The sequence below is a fragment of the Hyla sarda genome, chromosome 4 (genome assembly GCF_029499605.1).
Source record: "Hyla sarda isolate aHylSar1 chromosome 4, aHylSar1.hap1, whole genome shotgun sequence".
Taxonomy (NCBI): domain Eukaryota; kingdom Metazoa; phylum Chordata; class Amphibia; order Anura; family Hylidae; genus Hyla; species Hyla sarda.
The window spans coordinates 134,882,545-134,895,154 of NC_079192.1; the positions used below are offsets into that span (position 1 = coordinate 134,882,545).

The window sequence follows — 12,610 nt, forward strand, 5'->3', positions numbered from 1 at the left end:
TGGGGGGGGGGGGGGGGGAAGATATATAGCACTGCGGGGGGGGGGGGGGGGGGGGCAGACATATAGCCTATATATCTAGCCCCCCAGCACATTTATAATATGCCCACTGCAGCGTGTGTATATATGTGTATATATATATATTATATATATTATATATACCCCCGTCCGGCGCATTAATAAATGTATACCCCCCGCCGGCATATTAATAAATATATACCCCCCGCAGTGCATGTATGATGTGCCCTTGCAGCGCAGCCATCTATATACACATGCCGGCGCTGCGCTATGATTGAAAAGTATTCTATCAGCAGCATTGGGCGGCCAATACTGCTGCTAGAATGCTTTTCATTCAGAGCGCAGCGGTGACATATGTATATAGATGGCTGCACTGCGAGGGCACCTTATACATGCACTGCGGGGGTTATATATCTATTAATGCGCCGGCGGGAGTAAACATTTATTAATGCCCCGGCGGGGGGTACACACATTATATATATATATATATATATATATATATATATATATATATATATATATAAAAATGCGCTGCAGGGGGCATATTATAAATGCACTGGTGGGGGGCTTGATATATAGGCTATATACCCCCCCCCCCCCCAGAGCTATATATCTTGCCCCCCAAAGAGCTTTTAATATGCATGTGGCCGCCTGCTACTCACAATGTTCATTTTTAAATCTACTGCTGAGAGCACTGATTGGCTCCACAGTACCGGCCATTCAAGGCTCCCCACGGTGGATTTAAAAATGAAGGTAAAAACACACCATACATCGCAGGGTTGCGGACCATGCCGCCCACTCCCCTGCTTAATAACTTCTGATCGCATCTGGTCTCAGAAGTGAGACCCGGTGCGATCAATCCCTCAGATCCTGTACTACAACCCCCATCATGGAACAGACTCTGTTCCATGATGGGGGTAGTAGTACAAACACTAATGTAGCCTCCCCAGCTGTCTGCAGACTCCCGCAGCCAGGGAATTACCACTCCCATCATGGAAACAAATCTGTTCCATGATGGGAGTAGTAGTAGTCCCTCAGCATTGCAGGAGTCTGCTGATGTCACCTCTTCTGAGAAGTAATAACGGATATTATAAACCAGGTGCAAACGGATGACATAAAGGCTCATCCGTTTGCCATAGACTTTAATGTTAAAAATAACGGCCGTGAATTTACCAGATTTTTGTGATGGGCAAAAAGTTAGTGCATGTGCCGTTATTTCCCCCGTAACAACTAACGGCCGTTATTCATGAAGGACTATAACGGGTCATAACGGGTAATAAAAAAAATCCCATAGACTTGAATGAGACTGTTTAACAGCCGTTTAATATGTTTTTTCTGACGGACGTTTGTAATGGATGAATTTTTATAGTGTGAAAGGAGCCTTAGAAAGAAGCGTATTCCTCCTTGTATACTGCTATTATTGGTCTCAGTATACAGAATTTGGTCCTCCATACTGCCGGCAGTAAAAAAAAAAAAAAAAAATACATACCTTCCTTCGCTCCCCTGCGGCCTCCGGTAACCGTCTCCGCCGCGATCCTCTTCCTGGTTGCCGATGGTCGGAGAGTCATATTGCACAAAGCCAATCACCGGCCGCAGCGAAGTCCCGACTCGGCCGGCGATAGGCTGAGCGGCAGTGTGAGGACGCTTCAGAACACAAAATTCTTCACTACACCGGCACCTGCTGCCAGGGCAGAAAACGCCGGTGTAGTGAAGAATTTTGTGTTCTAAAGCGTCTTCACACTGCCGCTCAGCCTATCGCCGGCCGAGTCGGGACTTCACTGCGGCCGGTGATTGGCTGAGTGCAATATGACTCACCGACCACCGGCAACCAGGAAGAGGATCGTGGCGGATACCTGAGCGGGTTACCGGAGGCCCGGGGGAGTGAAGGAAGGTATGTATCTATTTATTTTTTTACTGCCGGCAGTATGGAGGACAATTTTTGTATTCTGGAGTTCTCCTTTAATGTGCTCTATGTAAGTTTATGGGAAAAAGAGATTATATTTTTTTTTAATAAACATACTATGTGCACAGACACTACTTTCCCATAGATATAAAGCAAATTAATGTTAAAAATACAGACACAATCTTTGAGCAGTTTTGAGAATGCATTAGTCACAATGAAATATGCCTAAAATACACTGTTTTACTCTCACCTAATGTTTATTTAGTATATATTTTCTGTTATGTACCCATTTAAGATTAACATTTGGCCCCTCCCATTTCTGGCTCCACCTCCACATAGCCACTCCCACAATCAAAATGGGCATTAAGGGTTACTCCGCTACCCAGTGTCCGGAACATTGAGTTCCGAACGCTGTGTGCGGGCTTCCGTATTCCCACCCCCTTGTGACGTCACGTCCCGTCCCCTCAATGCAAGTCTATGGGAGGGGGCATAGACTTTCATTGAGGGGGCAGGCCGTGACGTCATGAGGGGGCGGGCGTGAACACGGAAGCCCGCACACAGCGTTCGGAACTCAATGTTCCGGACGCTGGGTAGCGGAGTAACCCTTTAATCTAAAATGTCCAGGCCTATTTTTGGTCCCAGTCCGGCCCTCATTACAGACAAGATTGCAAGTGACAAGTAGGTTCTCTAGAAATAAGTAAAACCCACTAAGACATCATGACGTCATCTCAGGGAAATTCTGACATCAGACATGACTGAACCTGCCCTATATGTTATGTGAGTTATCTCTAAATAACACTAAGATAACCCCATAACTTACACACTATACAGAGCCCTAGCAAGGGCCGTCCCTGGTTAATACTAACCTTACTACAAAACAGACAGAAGCCGACGATCACATAGTAAAGTGGAACAGCGTGTGTACGACACAGGCACCCACGTGTTCCACCACTCAATTTCCGGCTGTCACAGCAATGCAGGCCGGGAAATGTAGTTTTCCAGTCATATCGACAATATTATGATTATTTGCGGCCGCTGTGCCTTTATAAACTGCGTCTCCCTGGGCCTTTGTACGGTATTGTGTATTTTTTATAACCTAATTTCCTAATTATTTTTTCTAAATACTATCTTTGTTTTCATGACCGAAACTGATTGCCATTCTGTCTTTCCACCACGAGGTGGCAGCATCGGCCGTCTATTTTATGAAAGTAATGTAAGGCTGAAAAGGACATAAGAATATTTAAATGACAACAAATGTATATTGGTAATATAGAGAGATAGATGCTAGGTTCTTTATCTGTATATTACAGAATATATTCAGGTCACAATCGGAAGAAACTCAACTGCTGTACCTGTGATATCTGTGTGCCTTGACTGGCATAATAATGGCTCAAAATGATTACATTTTTTTTATACATTTATTTTTAAGGCCTATTCCAGATAGATATTTCACTTTAAACCTGCACAGAATATCAGGAAAAGATCCCAATCCCCTGCAAATTTGATGGCGCCAGTTTAAAGGGGTATTCCACTGCCCCAGCGTTCAGAACATTTCGTTCGGAACACTGAATGTTGGCTGCTGGGTCGTGACGTCACAGCCGCACCCCCTCAGTGCAAGTCTATGGGAGGGGGCGTACGCCCCCTCCCATAGACTTGCATTGAGAGGGCGTGGCCATGAGGTTACGACCCCGCAGCCCACACCCAGCATTTGGAACTAAATCTTCCGAATGCTGTGGCAGTGGGATACCCCTTTAAAGGGGTTATCCAGGAGAAAACGTATATATATATATATATATATATATATATATATATATATATATAGATAGATATATCTCAACTGGCTCTAGTAAGTTAAACAGATTTGTAAATTACTTCTATTAAAAAATCTTAATCCTTTCAGTACTTATGAGCTTCTGAAGTTAAGGTTGTTCTTTTCTGTCTAAGTGCTCTTTTCTGTCTAAGTGCTCTGATGCGTAAATGAAGAAAGAGTAGTCCAGCAGTGCCTTAAAACGTAGATCCTTTATTAGATTTTTCTTTTTCTTTAGAGCACACACCATAAACCTTCACCTGGTCAGCAAACTTCCCCTATGGACGCGTTTCGAACGCATGCGCGTTCTTGATCACCACCTAAGTGCTCTCTGATGACTTGTGTCTTGGGAAACGCCCAGTTTAGAAGAGGTTTGCTATGGGGGATTTGCATCTAAACTGGGTGTTTCCTGAGACACGTGTCATCAGAGAGCACTTAGACAGAAAAGAACAACCTTAACTTCAGAAGCTCATAAATACTGAAAGGATTAAGATTTTTTAATAGAAGTAATTTACAAATCTGTTTAACTTTCCGGAGCCAGTTGATATATATATATATATATAAAAAAGTTTTTTCCTGGATAACCCTTTTAAGTTGTTAACGCTTCCTGTTCTCTGCCCCATCACGTGGGAACCAATTCATTTCAGCAGCCGCTGCTTAGACACAATTTCTGACGCAGAAAATCTCTGGGCAAGGATAGGGTACACATACCCTATAGGAAATGCAATAGAAAGCAGACCCATTGAAGTCAGTGGGCTGCAACATAAATTCTGCAGCTGATTATGTCCATGTGAAAGTACGCTTACAGCGTTAGTGTCATTAATATAAACTTTTCACATGTTGCCTAGACATCTCAAAACTTTAGATCGCACCGAATGTCAGTCTTGAGACCCACTGAGACTGCAATATCTGTGTGAAGTGCATTGCAATGCAAGCTTCACTCCCTGGCTGTCAATCAAATCCTTCTTTCACTGCATTCACTATCTATATCAGATCGAGCAGCACTTCAGCTGTAATGGCTGCGGGTCTCAGGAATCTGCAAGCTTTTGACTGCCTGGATGACATGTGAAAAGTTTATTTTAATGGCACTTGCATTAGATTAACATGTACATAATGGCCGACATTTGTCATTGTCTTTAGACAGTTTTTTTGTGTCTAGAAAAGGCGCAAAATAGGCGCAAGCAGGGTTTATTTGCACTTTTTTGCACCTTTTGGTTTACACATTTCTGCTGATTTTGAGTTGCAATCCACTGATTGGCAATACACATGATATGGAAGGATTTTATGAACTGCGCCTTTTTGTGAAAAGGTGCAAAAAAGGCGCAAAGCCACTGAAAAGTCTCTTTTGGTGTATGTGAAGAGAGAAATTTCCGAAAATGTGACCTGCACAAAATGTATCAAATGCTCTTTGACCATTTAATAAATTTGGTGCTCCTACACATTACCAGCACACAAATAAAGGTGTAGAAAAATGCTTCACTTACACTACAATGATAAATGCTTCACTTACACCTACAATGAGAAATGCTTCACCTACACCTACAATGATAAATGCCGGCTAATCTGCTGTGCATTCGACTTTTGACCCAGATTGCAAATCGTGGTTTGTAAATATGATTTATCTGATGCGCTTGGAAAATGACCCGATTTTAGTCACTAACTGACTACGATTGGGTTTGTGCCAATACCGTGCCTGTCTGTGAGATATGAGTGCAGTCAATTATTTGAGCTACAGAAATCGTATCTGTGCATCGGAGACACTAATCGTGATGTGCACGTGGCCTAATAGTTTAAGAGTATACATCCTTGTGCATTAAACGTAAACCCTAAATGTAGGGTGAACTCAGCCTTAGGACTATCTAGTTTACATTTACCATGATAATAAGACAGCATTGGTAAAACTGCCCTATTAGGTTCTTTGTCAGTTGCATTTCTATTCTGATGATTAGTATCCTGTAATCTAGACACAACCAGGGGTCAGACCTGGCATCTTCAGCACAGCACCCTATGTGGTTCATGAACATCCTGCAATTCCACAACTGTGACATCACCATCATCCTAAAGCTGTACCGCATGAAAGTCGCAATATGTGTCATAAATCTCTTTTTCTTGGTGTATGAATGGGAAAAGCAAGAATCCCATTCATCGCTAGGGACTCGTGCAATCTTCACTGCGGCACCTGTCATTTGGTTACATGGAGCAAACTCCGCTCCATGCCCGATGACTGGCAATGCCAGCCGCCAAGCCTCCTGCATTCATGTCTATAGGAGGAGGCCTGATGGCTATGTACTAGCCATCACACCCCCTCCCACAGACATGAATCGAGGGGGTGTGGCATGAGGTCAGGACGTTCCGGACAGTGACGCTGCCAGCCTGGAGATCACGGATGTCCCCAGCAGCAGGGCCCCTGCGATCTAACATCTTATTCCCTATCCTTTGGTTAGGGGACAAGATGTTTTCAGCAGTGTACCCCTTTAAAACAGCACTAATAGACATTTGTGGTCCCCTACTATACCTTCATATATATACACAATTTAATGAATAGCAAGCTGGATTCCGAATGAATATGACAAAAATAAATTGTGGCATGTCCAATGAGGCACCATATTATGGAGGTATTCTTTTCAAGAAGTATTAGCTTTGAGCAGAGAGGCCTAATTTGAAAAATTACAAATAAATGCAGCAACAAAATTAAAAAACAAACAAAACTGAAAAAAAATAAAAAGACTACGTACATTGCTATAAATTAACTCCTGTTTGTAGACCTTTGAACAGGTTAACTTTTAGTAGTGAGCGCTTAATCCAACACACCTCTGCCAACTTGAGTTGACCGGCACATTCTTGCAAGATTAAAAATGAAATAGCATTCCTTTGTTTGCAAAGCTTAACCCAAATATTAAAACCCGTGAATGTGAGAAATGAAATGATTTACTTTAACACAGATTCCCAAGATGGCCTGAGAAGGAGATGAATGATCTGATCGTTGTAAGGGACATTTATTATTTTCTTATTATTTACAAGGGGGAAAAAAAGAGACGCACTATACTACGAACCAAATATCGCTATTCCAGTAATAATAATAATGATGTTTGAAATTTCAGTAAGCCTTCTCCTAGAAGAGAGCATTCCAGGTCAGAGCAGACATGCAAATAAACATCACGTTCTTCTGAGCACTATTCATACTGTTTAAATGAGCTCGGATTAGGAAAGCTTTCACTTGGAGATGAAAAGTTACACAAAAATCCAGTTTAACATAAATGTATTAGATGTTCTTAGAACTGTTGTGTTATTCTTTAGTTAATAAGACACACATTAAATCTGTGTGTTGATGTTAGCTTGTGCTGGGAAAACTCAGTGCATCAGTAACCTATTTTTCCCACATGTTATCTATGTGTTCTGTAAATAATCCCTAGCACAGTGCCAGCCTGTTTAATCCTGTACACTTTCTTTAGCACTATGGCATAGGAAAGAAAAGTATGTGCTTTCTCGTGATTGGCCACAAAAGTAAAGGAACTCAGTCCTGGTGTGAGTACTTCTGGCAAACAACCATGGTCCCATTCCCTTAAAAACAGAGGGAATAAGAAATAACTGTGCACCATGGAGGAGACTCTCACAGGCTCAATAACAGCAGTGAGAACACTAAAATCACCTTGTAATCAAAACCATTCTGGTTTAGAAAATTCTTTGAAACAACAAATACACTATAAAGGAGATTAAATGCCACCAGGTCTAACGCCACCACGAGCCCAATTCCATATGTCACCATGACAATAAGGCCAGAGAATAAAGGCACTGAGCACTCACCAGATGGGCTTGCAATCAATGTGCTTTTATTCAGTATTAAAATATTTAAGATGACTATAAATAGGGTGTGGTTTTAACCCCTTAAAGGGGTACTACTGTATATTAAAGAGAAATCAAAAAAAGAAATGCATTTCCTCTGATGTCATGACCACAGTGCTCTCTGCTGACCTCTGCTGTCCATTTTAGGAACTGTCCAGAGCAGCATATGTTTGCTATGGGGATTTTTTCCTGCTCTGGACAGTTCATGAAATGGACAGTAGAGGTCAGCAGAGAGCACCGTGGTCAGGACATCAGAGGAAATGCATTTATTTTTGGGATTTCTCTTTAGTATACAGCCCCTAAAAAGTACTGGAAGGATTAAGATTTTTTAATAGGAGGGATTTACAAATCTGTTTAACTTTCTGGCACCAGTTGATTTAAAAAAATGTTTTTTTCCACTGAAGTACCCCTTTAAGGATGCAGCCCTTTTTCACCTTAAGAATGCAGCCCTTTTTTGCAATTCTGACCAGTGTCATTTTATGCCTTAATAACTCTGGGATGCTTTTACCTTTCATTCTGATTCCGAAATTGTTTTTTGTGACATATTCTACTTTAACATAGTGGTACATTTTTGTAATTACTTGTATCCGTTCTTGGTGAAAAATCTTAAAATTTCATGAAAATGTCGACAATTTTGGATTTTTCTAAATTTGAAAATCTCTGCTTTTAAGGAAAATGGATATTCCAAATAAATTATATATTGATTCACAAATACAATGGGTTATATTTATCAAAGCTGTCTATGTCCTGCATCAATATAGACCAAACTACAGAGCATTAGGCCAGTCTATTGTGCGCCTAATTTATCAAAAGGCGCAAGGCTCATGATAAATTCTGTGCACAGACTGCATGTTCTATGCTTTAGTCTATATTTAAACCTGCTCCAGTATGGTCTGACATTTCGGCGTACTTTCAGCCGATGCGACTTGTCGCTGAAAAGTCGCTTTTGATAAATTCAGCACCAATGCATTTTCCAATGCATTTCCATCTAAAATAGACTAGAATGAATCATGTTCTAAAAATCCCCTAGAGCAAAAGTCGCAAAAAATTTGCACATATATAGACTGCGACTTTCTGTGCGACAAATTTAGACAGGAAAAACCAGTCTAAATCCTTTGATAAATATCCCCCAATATGTCTACTTTATGTTGGAATCATAAAGGTTACATATTTTTACTTTTTGAAGACATTAGAGGGCTTCAAAGTATAGCAGCAATTTTCAAAATTTTCACGAAAATGTCAAAATCTGAATTTTTCAGGTACAAGTTAAAGCGCAACTGTCATGAGTTTTAACCCCGATAAACCAGCCCCAGCTTGACAAAGTTGTTAGAAATAACAGTTAAATCATACCTTTTGCAGCTTTCTAGCATCTTTAATGATGCAAAAAAATGCTTTTAACGATAGTTAGCAACAGTCGGATAGGCGTGGCTATGCCCGCAGCCGCCACGCCAATCCCCTGTATGTCAGGGCTGGAGACGCTGTGTGATTGGTCCACAGGTCCCAGCACTGAGAGCCGTTATTACTGTACTGTACTGTAGAAGAATAAACGGCGCCCGTTCATCTATGCACTCCGGTGATGCGGACAGGCAGCACTTACAGCAACCACTAGCTCTCTTTCTGCTAGTACTTGCTGCCTATAGCCCAATGAGCAGCGTAATGCTGTAGCGGAATGATCTGGCTGCCCACATTGCATCACAGCAGTAGATGAGACCGGGCGGCCAGATAATTCTTCTACAGCATTACGCTGCACATTGGGCTATAGGGAGCAAGTACTAGCAGAAAGAGAGCTAGTGGTTGCTGTAAGTGCTGCCTGCCCGCATCACAGGAGTGCATAGATGAACGGGCGCCATTTATTCTCGGATTTGTGGTGCCTTTCTGTGAGAAATATCCTATAAATGACCTCATTATAGAAACTACACCCCTCAAAGTATTCAATGACATTCAGCAAGTTTGTTAACCCTTTAGGTGTTTCACAAGAATAGCAGCAAAGTGGAGGAGAAAAATGAAAATCTGCATTTTTTACACTAACATGTTTTTGTAGCCCCATTTTTTTCCTTTTTAAAAGTGGTATAAGGGGAAAAAGCCCCCCAAAATTTGTACCCAATTTCTCTCAAGTATGGAAATACCTCATATATTGACATAAAGTGCTCTGTGGGCTCACATAATGGCTCAAGAGGGAAAGAGAAACTGTGGGATTTTAAAAACATTTTTTGCTGTCATAGTTTTTGTGGGCCATGTTGTATTTAGGAAGCACCCATGGTACCAGAACAGAAAAATAACCCCCACATGGCATACTATTTTGGAAACTACACCCCTCAAGGAACGCAACAAGGGGTGTAGTGAGCCTTAACACCTCACAGATGTTTGACGAATTTGCCTTGAAGTTGGACGTGAAAATGGAAAATTTTATTTTTAACACTAAAATGATCGTGTTACCCCAAATTTTTCTTCACAAGGAGTAATAGGAGAAAGTGGACCCCAAAATGTAAAGCCCAATTTCTCCCAATTAAGAAATTGCCCCATATGTGGACGTTAAGTGCTCTGCTGGCGCACTACAATGCACAGAGTACAAGGAGCAAAATTTGGCTTTTTGAAAGAGTTTGAAAGAATTTAGCTGAAATGGTTTTTGGGGGGCATGTTACATTTTTTTTGTTTCACAAGTAGTAAGAGAAAAAAAGCTCCACAAAATTTGTAGCCCAATTTCTCCAGAATAAGAAAATACCCTATATATGGCGGTAAAGCCCTATGCAGGTGCAAAACAGGGCTTAAGAGTGAGACAGCACTGATGAGATTTGAGGCCTAAAGTAATGCTTTGCACTGCAATGGTTGAAGTTCTGACATATAATCTAAAAAGCAAAAACCTGGCAAGTGATAACAATTTTGAAACTATACCCCTCAAGGAAGGTAACAAAGTGTACAGTGAGTACTTATACCTCACAGGTTTTTTTTTTTAAAGTGGGGCATAAATTGAAAAATTTAATTTTTTTTTTACACTAAAATGCTGGGGTTGCCCAAGTTATTTAGAAATTGGGTTACATATTTTGGAGGGCTTTTTCCCCTGACTATGGAAATACATCCACATATGGGGTAACGTGCTGGACGGGCGCACAACAAGGCTCAGAAGTCATAGAGGTCACTTTGTATTTGTGGCCTTTGGCATATCAGCAGCTGACGGTTACATACATTCAGAGGAATATACAAAAATGAAACACCCACATGTGACACCATTACAGAAAGTACCAACCCTGAGGAATGGATAAACGGGTAAAGCGGACATTTTGAATGCACGGGTGTTTCCTAAATTTATTTTGCAGAAATGGATGAAGGGTAGCTTTTGAAAACTGCAATTTTCAAGCTATACTCTGCTTCATCTTTCTGGGAACAACTAACATGTGACTCCAAATTATTTCCTGGAAATACGACAGAACTCATGAGCGAGAACTCTTCGCATTTGAGGCCGATGTTTCTTACGGACCTAACAGTTACATACATTCAGAGGAAAATACAAGAAAGGAACACCCACATGTGGGCCTATTACAAACAGTACACCCCCAAGGGAAGGTGTATAAGGGTGATGTGGAGATTTGGAACAGATGGGTGTTCTCTAAATTTATTTTCCAGGAATGGATGAAGTGTACTATGGGAAGGGGGAATCAAAATTGCAATTTTAATACTGATATGCCAATTATATTCCCAGATTGATGACCCAGAGTATAGCCAAAAGTAAAAATGATGCCCGCCCAAAACCCTATGCTCTGAATCATCATTCTGTGATGTGATGTGTGTGGCCGTCCCTATTCTGTTTCCTCAAATGCGCACTCCGCTCAGCCATATTGGAGAGCGGGGTCTGGTAAAGGACGTCCCCACTCCAATATTGCCTGACGCTGGGTTTTTTGACCAGGTCCATATGCCGCACGAGGCCCCAAAATGTCCTCATTTCGGCTGCATCGACTGGGAACCAGCTATTGGGCCTAGCCAAAAGTGAGCCCGGGTTTGCGCCGACGAACTGTTGGGCGTACAGGTTCATCTGGTCAACCGTCAGATTGACAAAGTCGTCACTGAAAAAAAAACTGAAATAGTCCATTTCATTGAACCCGACGATGTCAATCTTGATTCCTGAGTCGCCAACAAACTCAGGAATCACGGGCTTGTGGTCCGCTGGCTCAGTCCAGTCAAATTCTCCGGTACAGGGCACCAGTGAACTTGGCTGGGGGGCTTGACTAGTATGACCGCCAGGGGGACTCATACTAGCATGGGAAACAGGGTCAGGAGCAGAGGAGGTTTGCGGTCCCGCATGGCGGCGACTCCGCCACCGTGGTGGCTCATCATCAGAACTAGATGAAGAGGAGGACGAGGAAATAAGGAAGGTGGGATCTTCCTCGTCCTCTGAGGCGCTTTCAGTGTCGGAGGCAAGTATGGCATATGCCTCCTCTGAAAACGCCCTGCGGGCCATTTCCCTACTCTAATGGGGGGTGAAGTGTATATGTGGGGGGAAAAACTTTATTTGTGTATGTGCTGTGTGTGGTATGGTGTGGTGCGATACTACCTCCCTAACCCGCCCTAACCTAACTAACTAAACCCGCCCTAACAGAAAAAAATATAAACTAAAAAGGGGGAAAAAACTTAAAAAAGAAAAAAAAATTACTTCTAGCGCAAAAAAAGCCCTGCACCAAAAACAAGCGTGTACCTAATTAGTGGTGTGCGCACCGATTAACGCTTGGTGGTGGCAGGGGACGCAGAAGTCAGTGTGGGGTCTGGCCACTCAGCCCAGACCAGTGGCAGGTGGCACGTTCACAGACCCCCACACAAAATACCCGAAAAATAAAATAATAAAACGCTTAACCCTGAAAAAATGCACCCGCCTGAACCCCCCCAAAAAAACGCTAATAAGTGATAAATCACAGGCCACACACAGAAGTATGGTCCATCCACACAGTACAGGCCTGCTGCTGGTGGCACGGACCGCCTATAGGTGCAAAAAATAACCCAAAAAAGTGCCTGCACCACAAAAAAAAATGCTGATCAGTACTACAGAACTAATT

General features: G+C 42.1%; 1 protein-coding gene across 2 annotated transcripts in view; it reads right to left on the reverse strand.

Moving 5' to 3' along the window:
* AFG2B (AFG2 AAA ATPase homolog B) overlaps positions 1-12,610 on the reverse strand; it is a 287,286-nt gene that overhangs the window by 40,300 nt on the left and 234,376 nt on the right. Inside the window, exon 1 of one of the 2 annotated variants that reach the window (XM_056572220.1) lies at positions 2,785-2,874. The exons of the other annotated variant lie outside the window; for it this stretch is intronic. The gene's annotated coding sequence lies outside the window, so the exon portion shown is untranslated. Of the gene's footprint in view, positions 1-2,784; positions 2,875-12,610 lie in introns of those variants that run through there. 2 annotated transcript variants of the gene reach the window in all.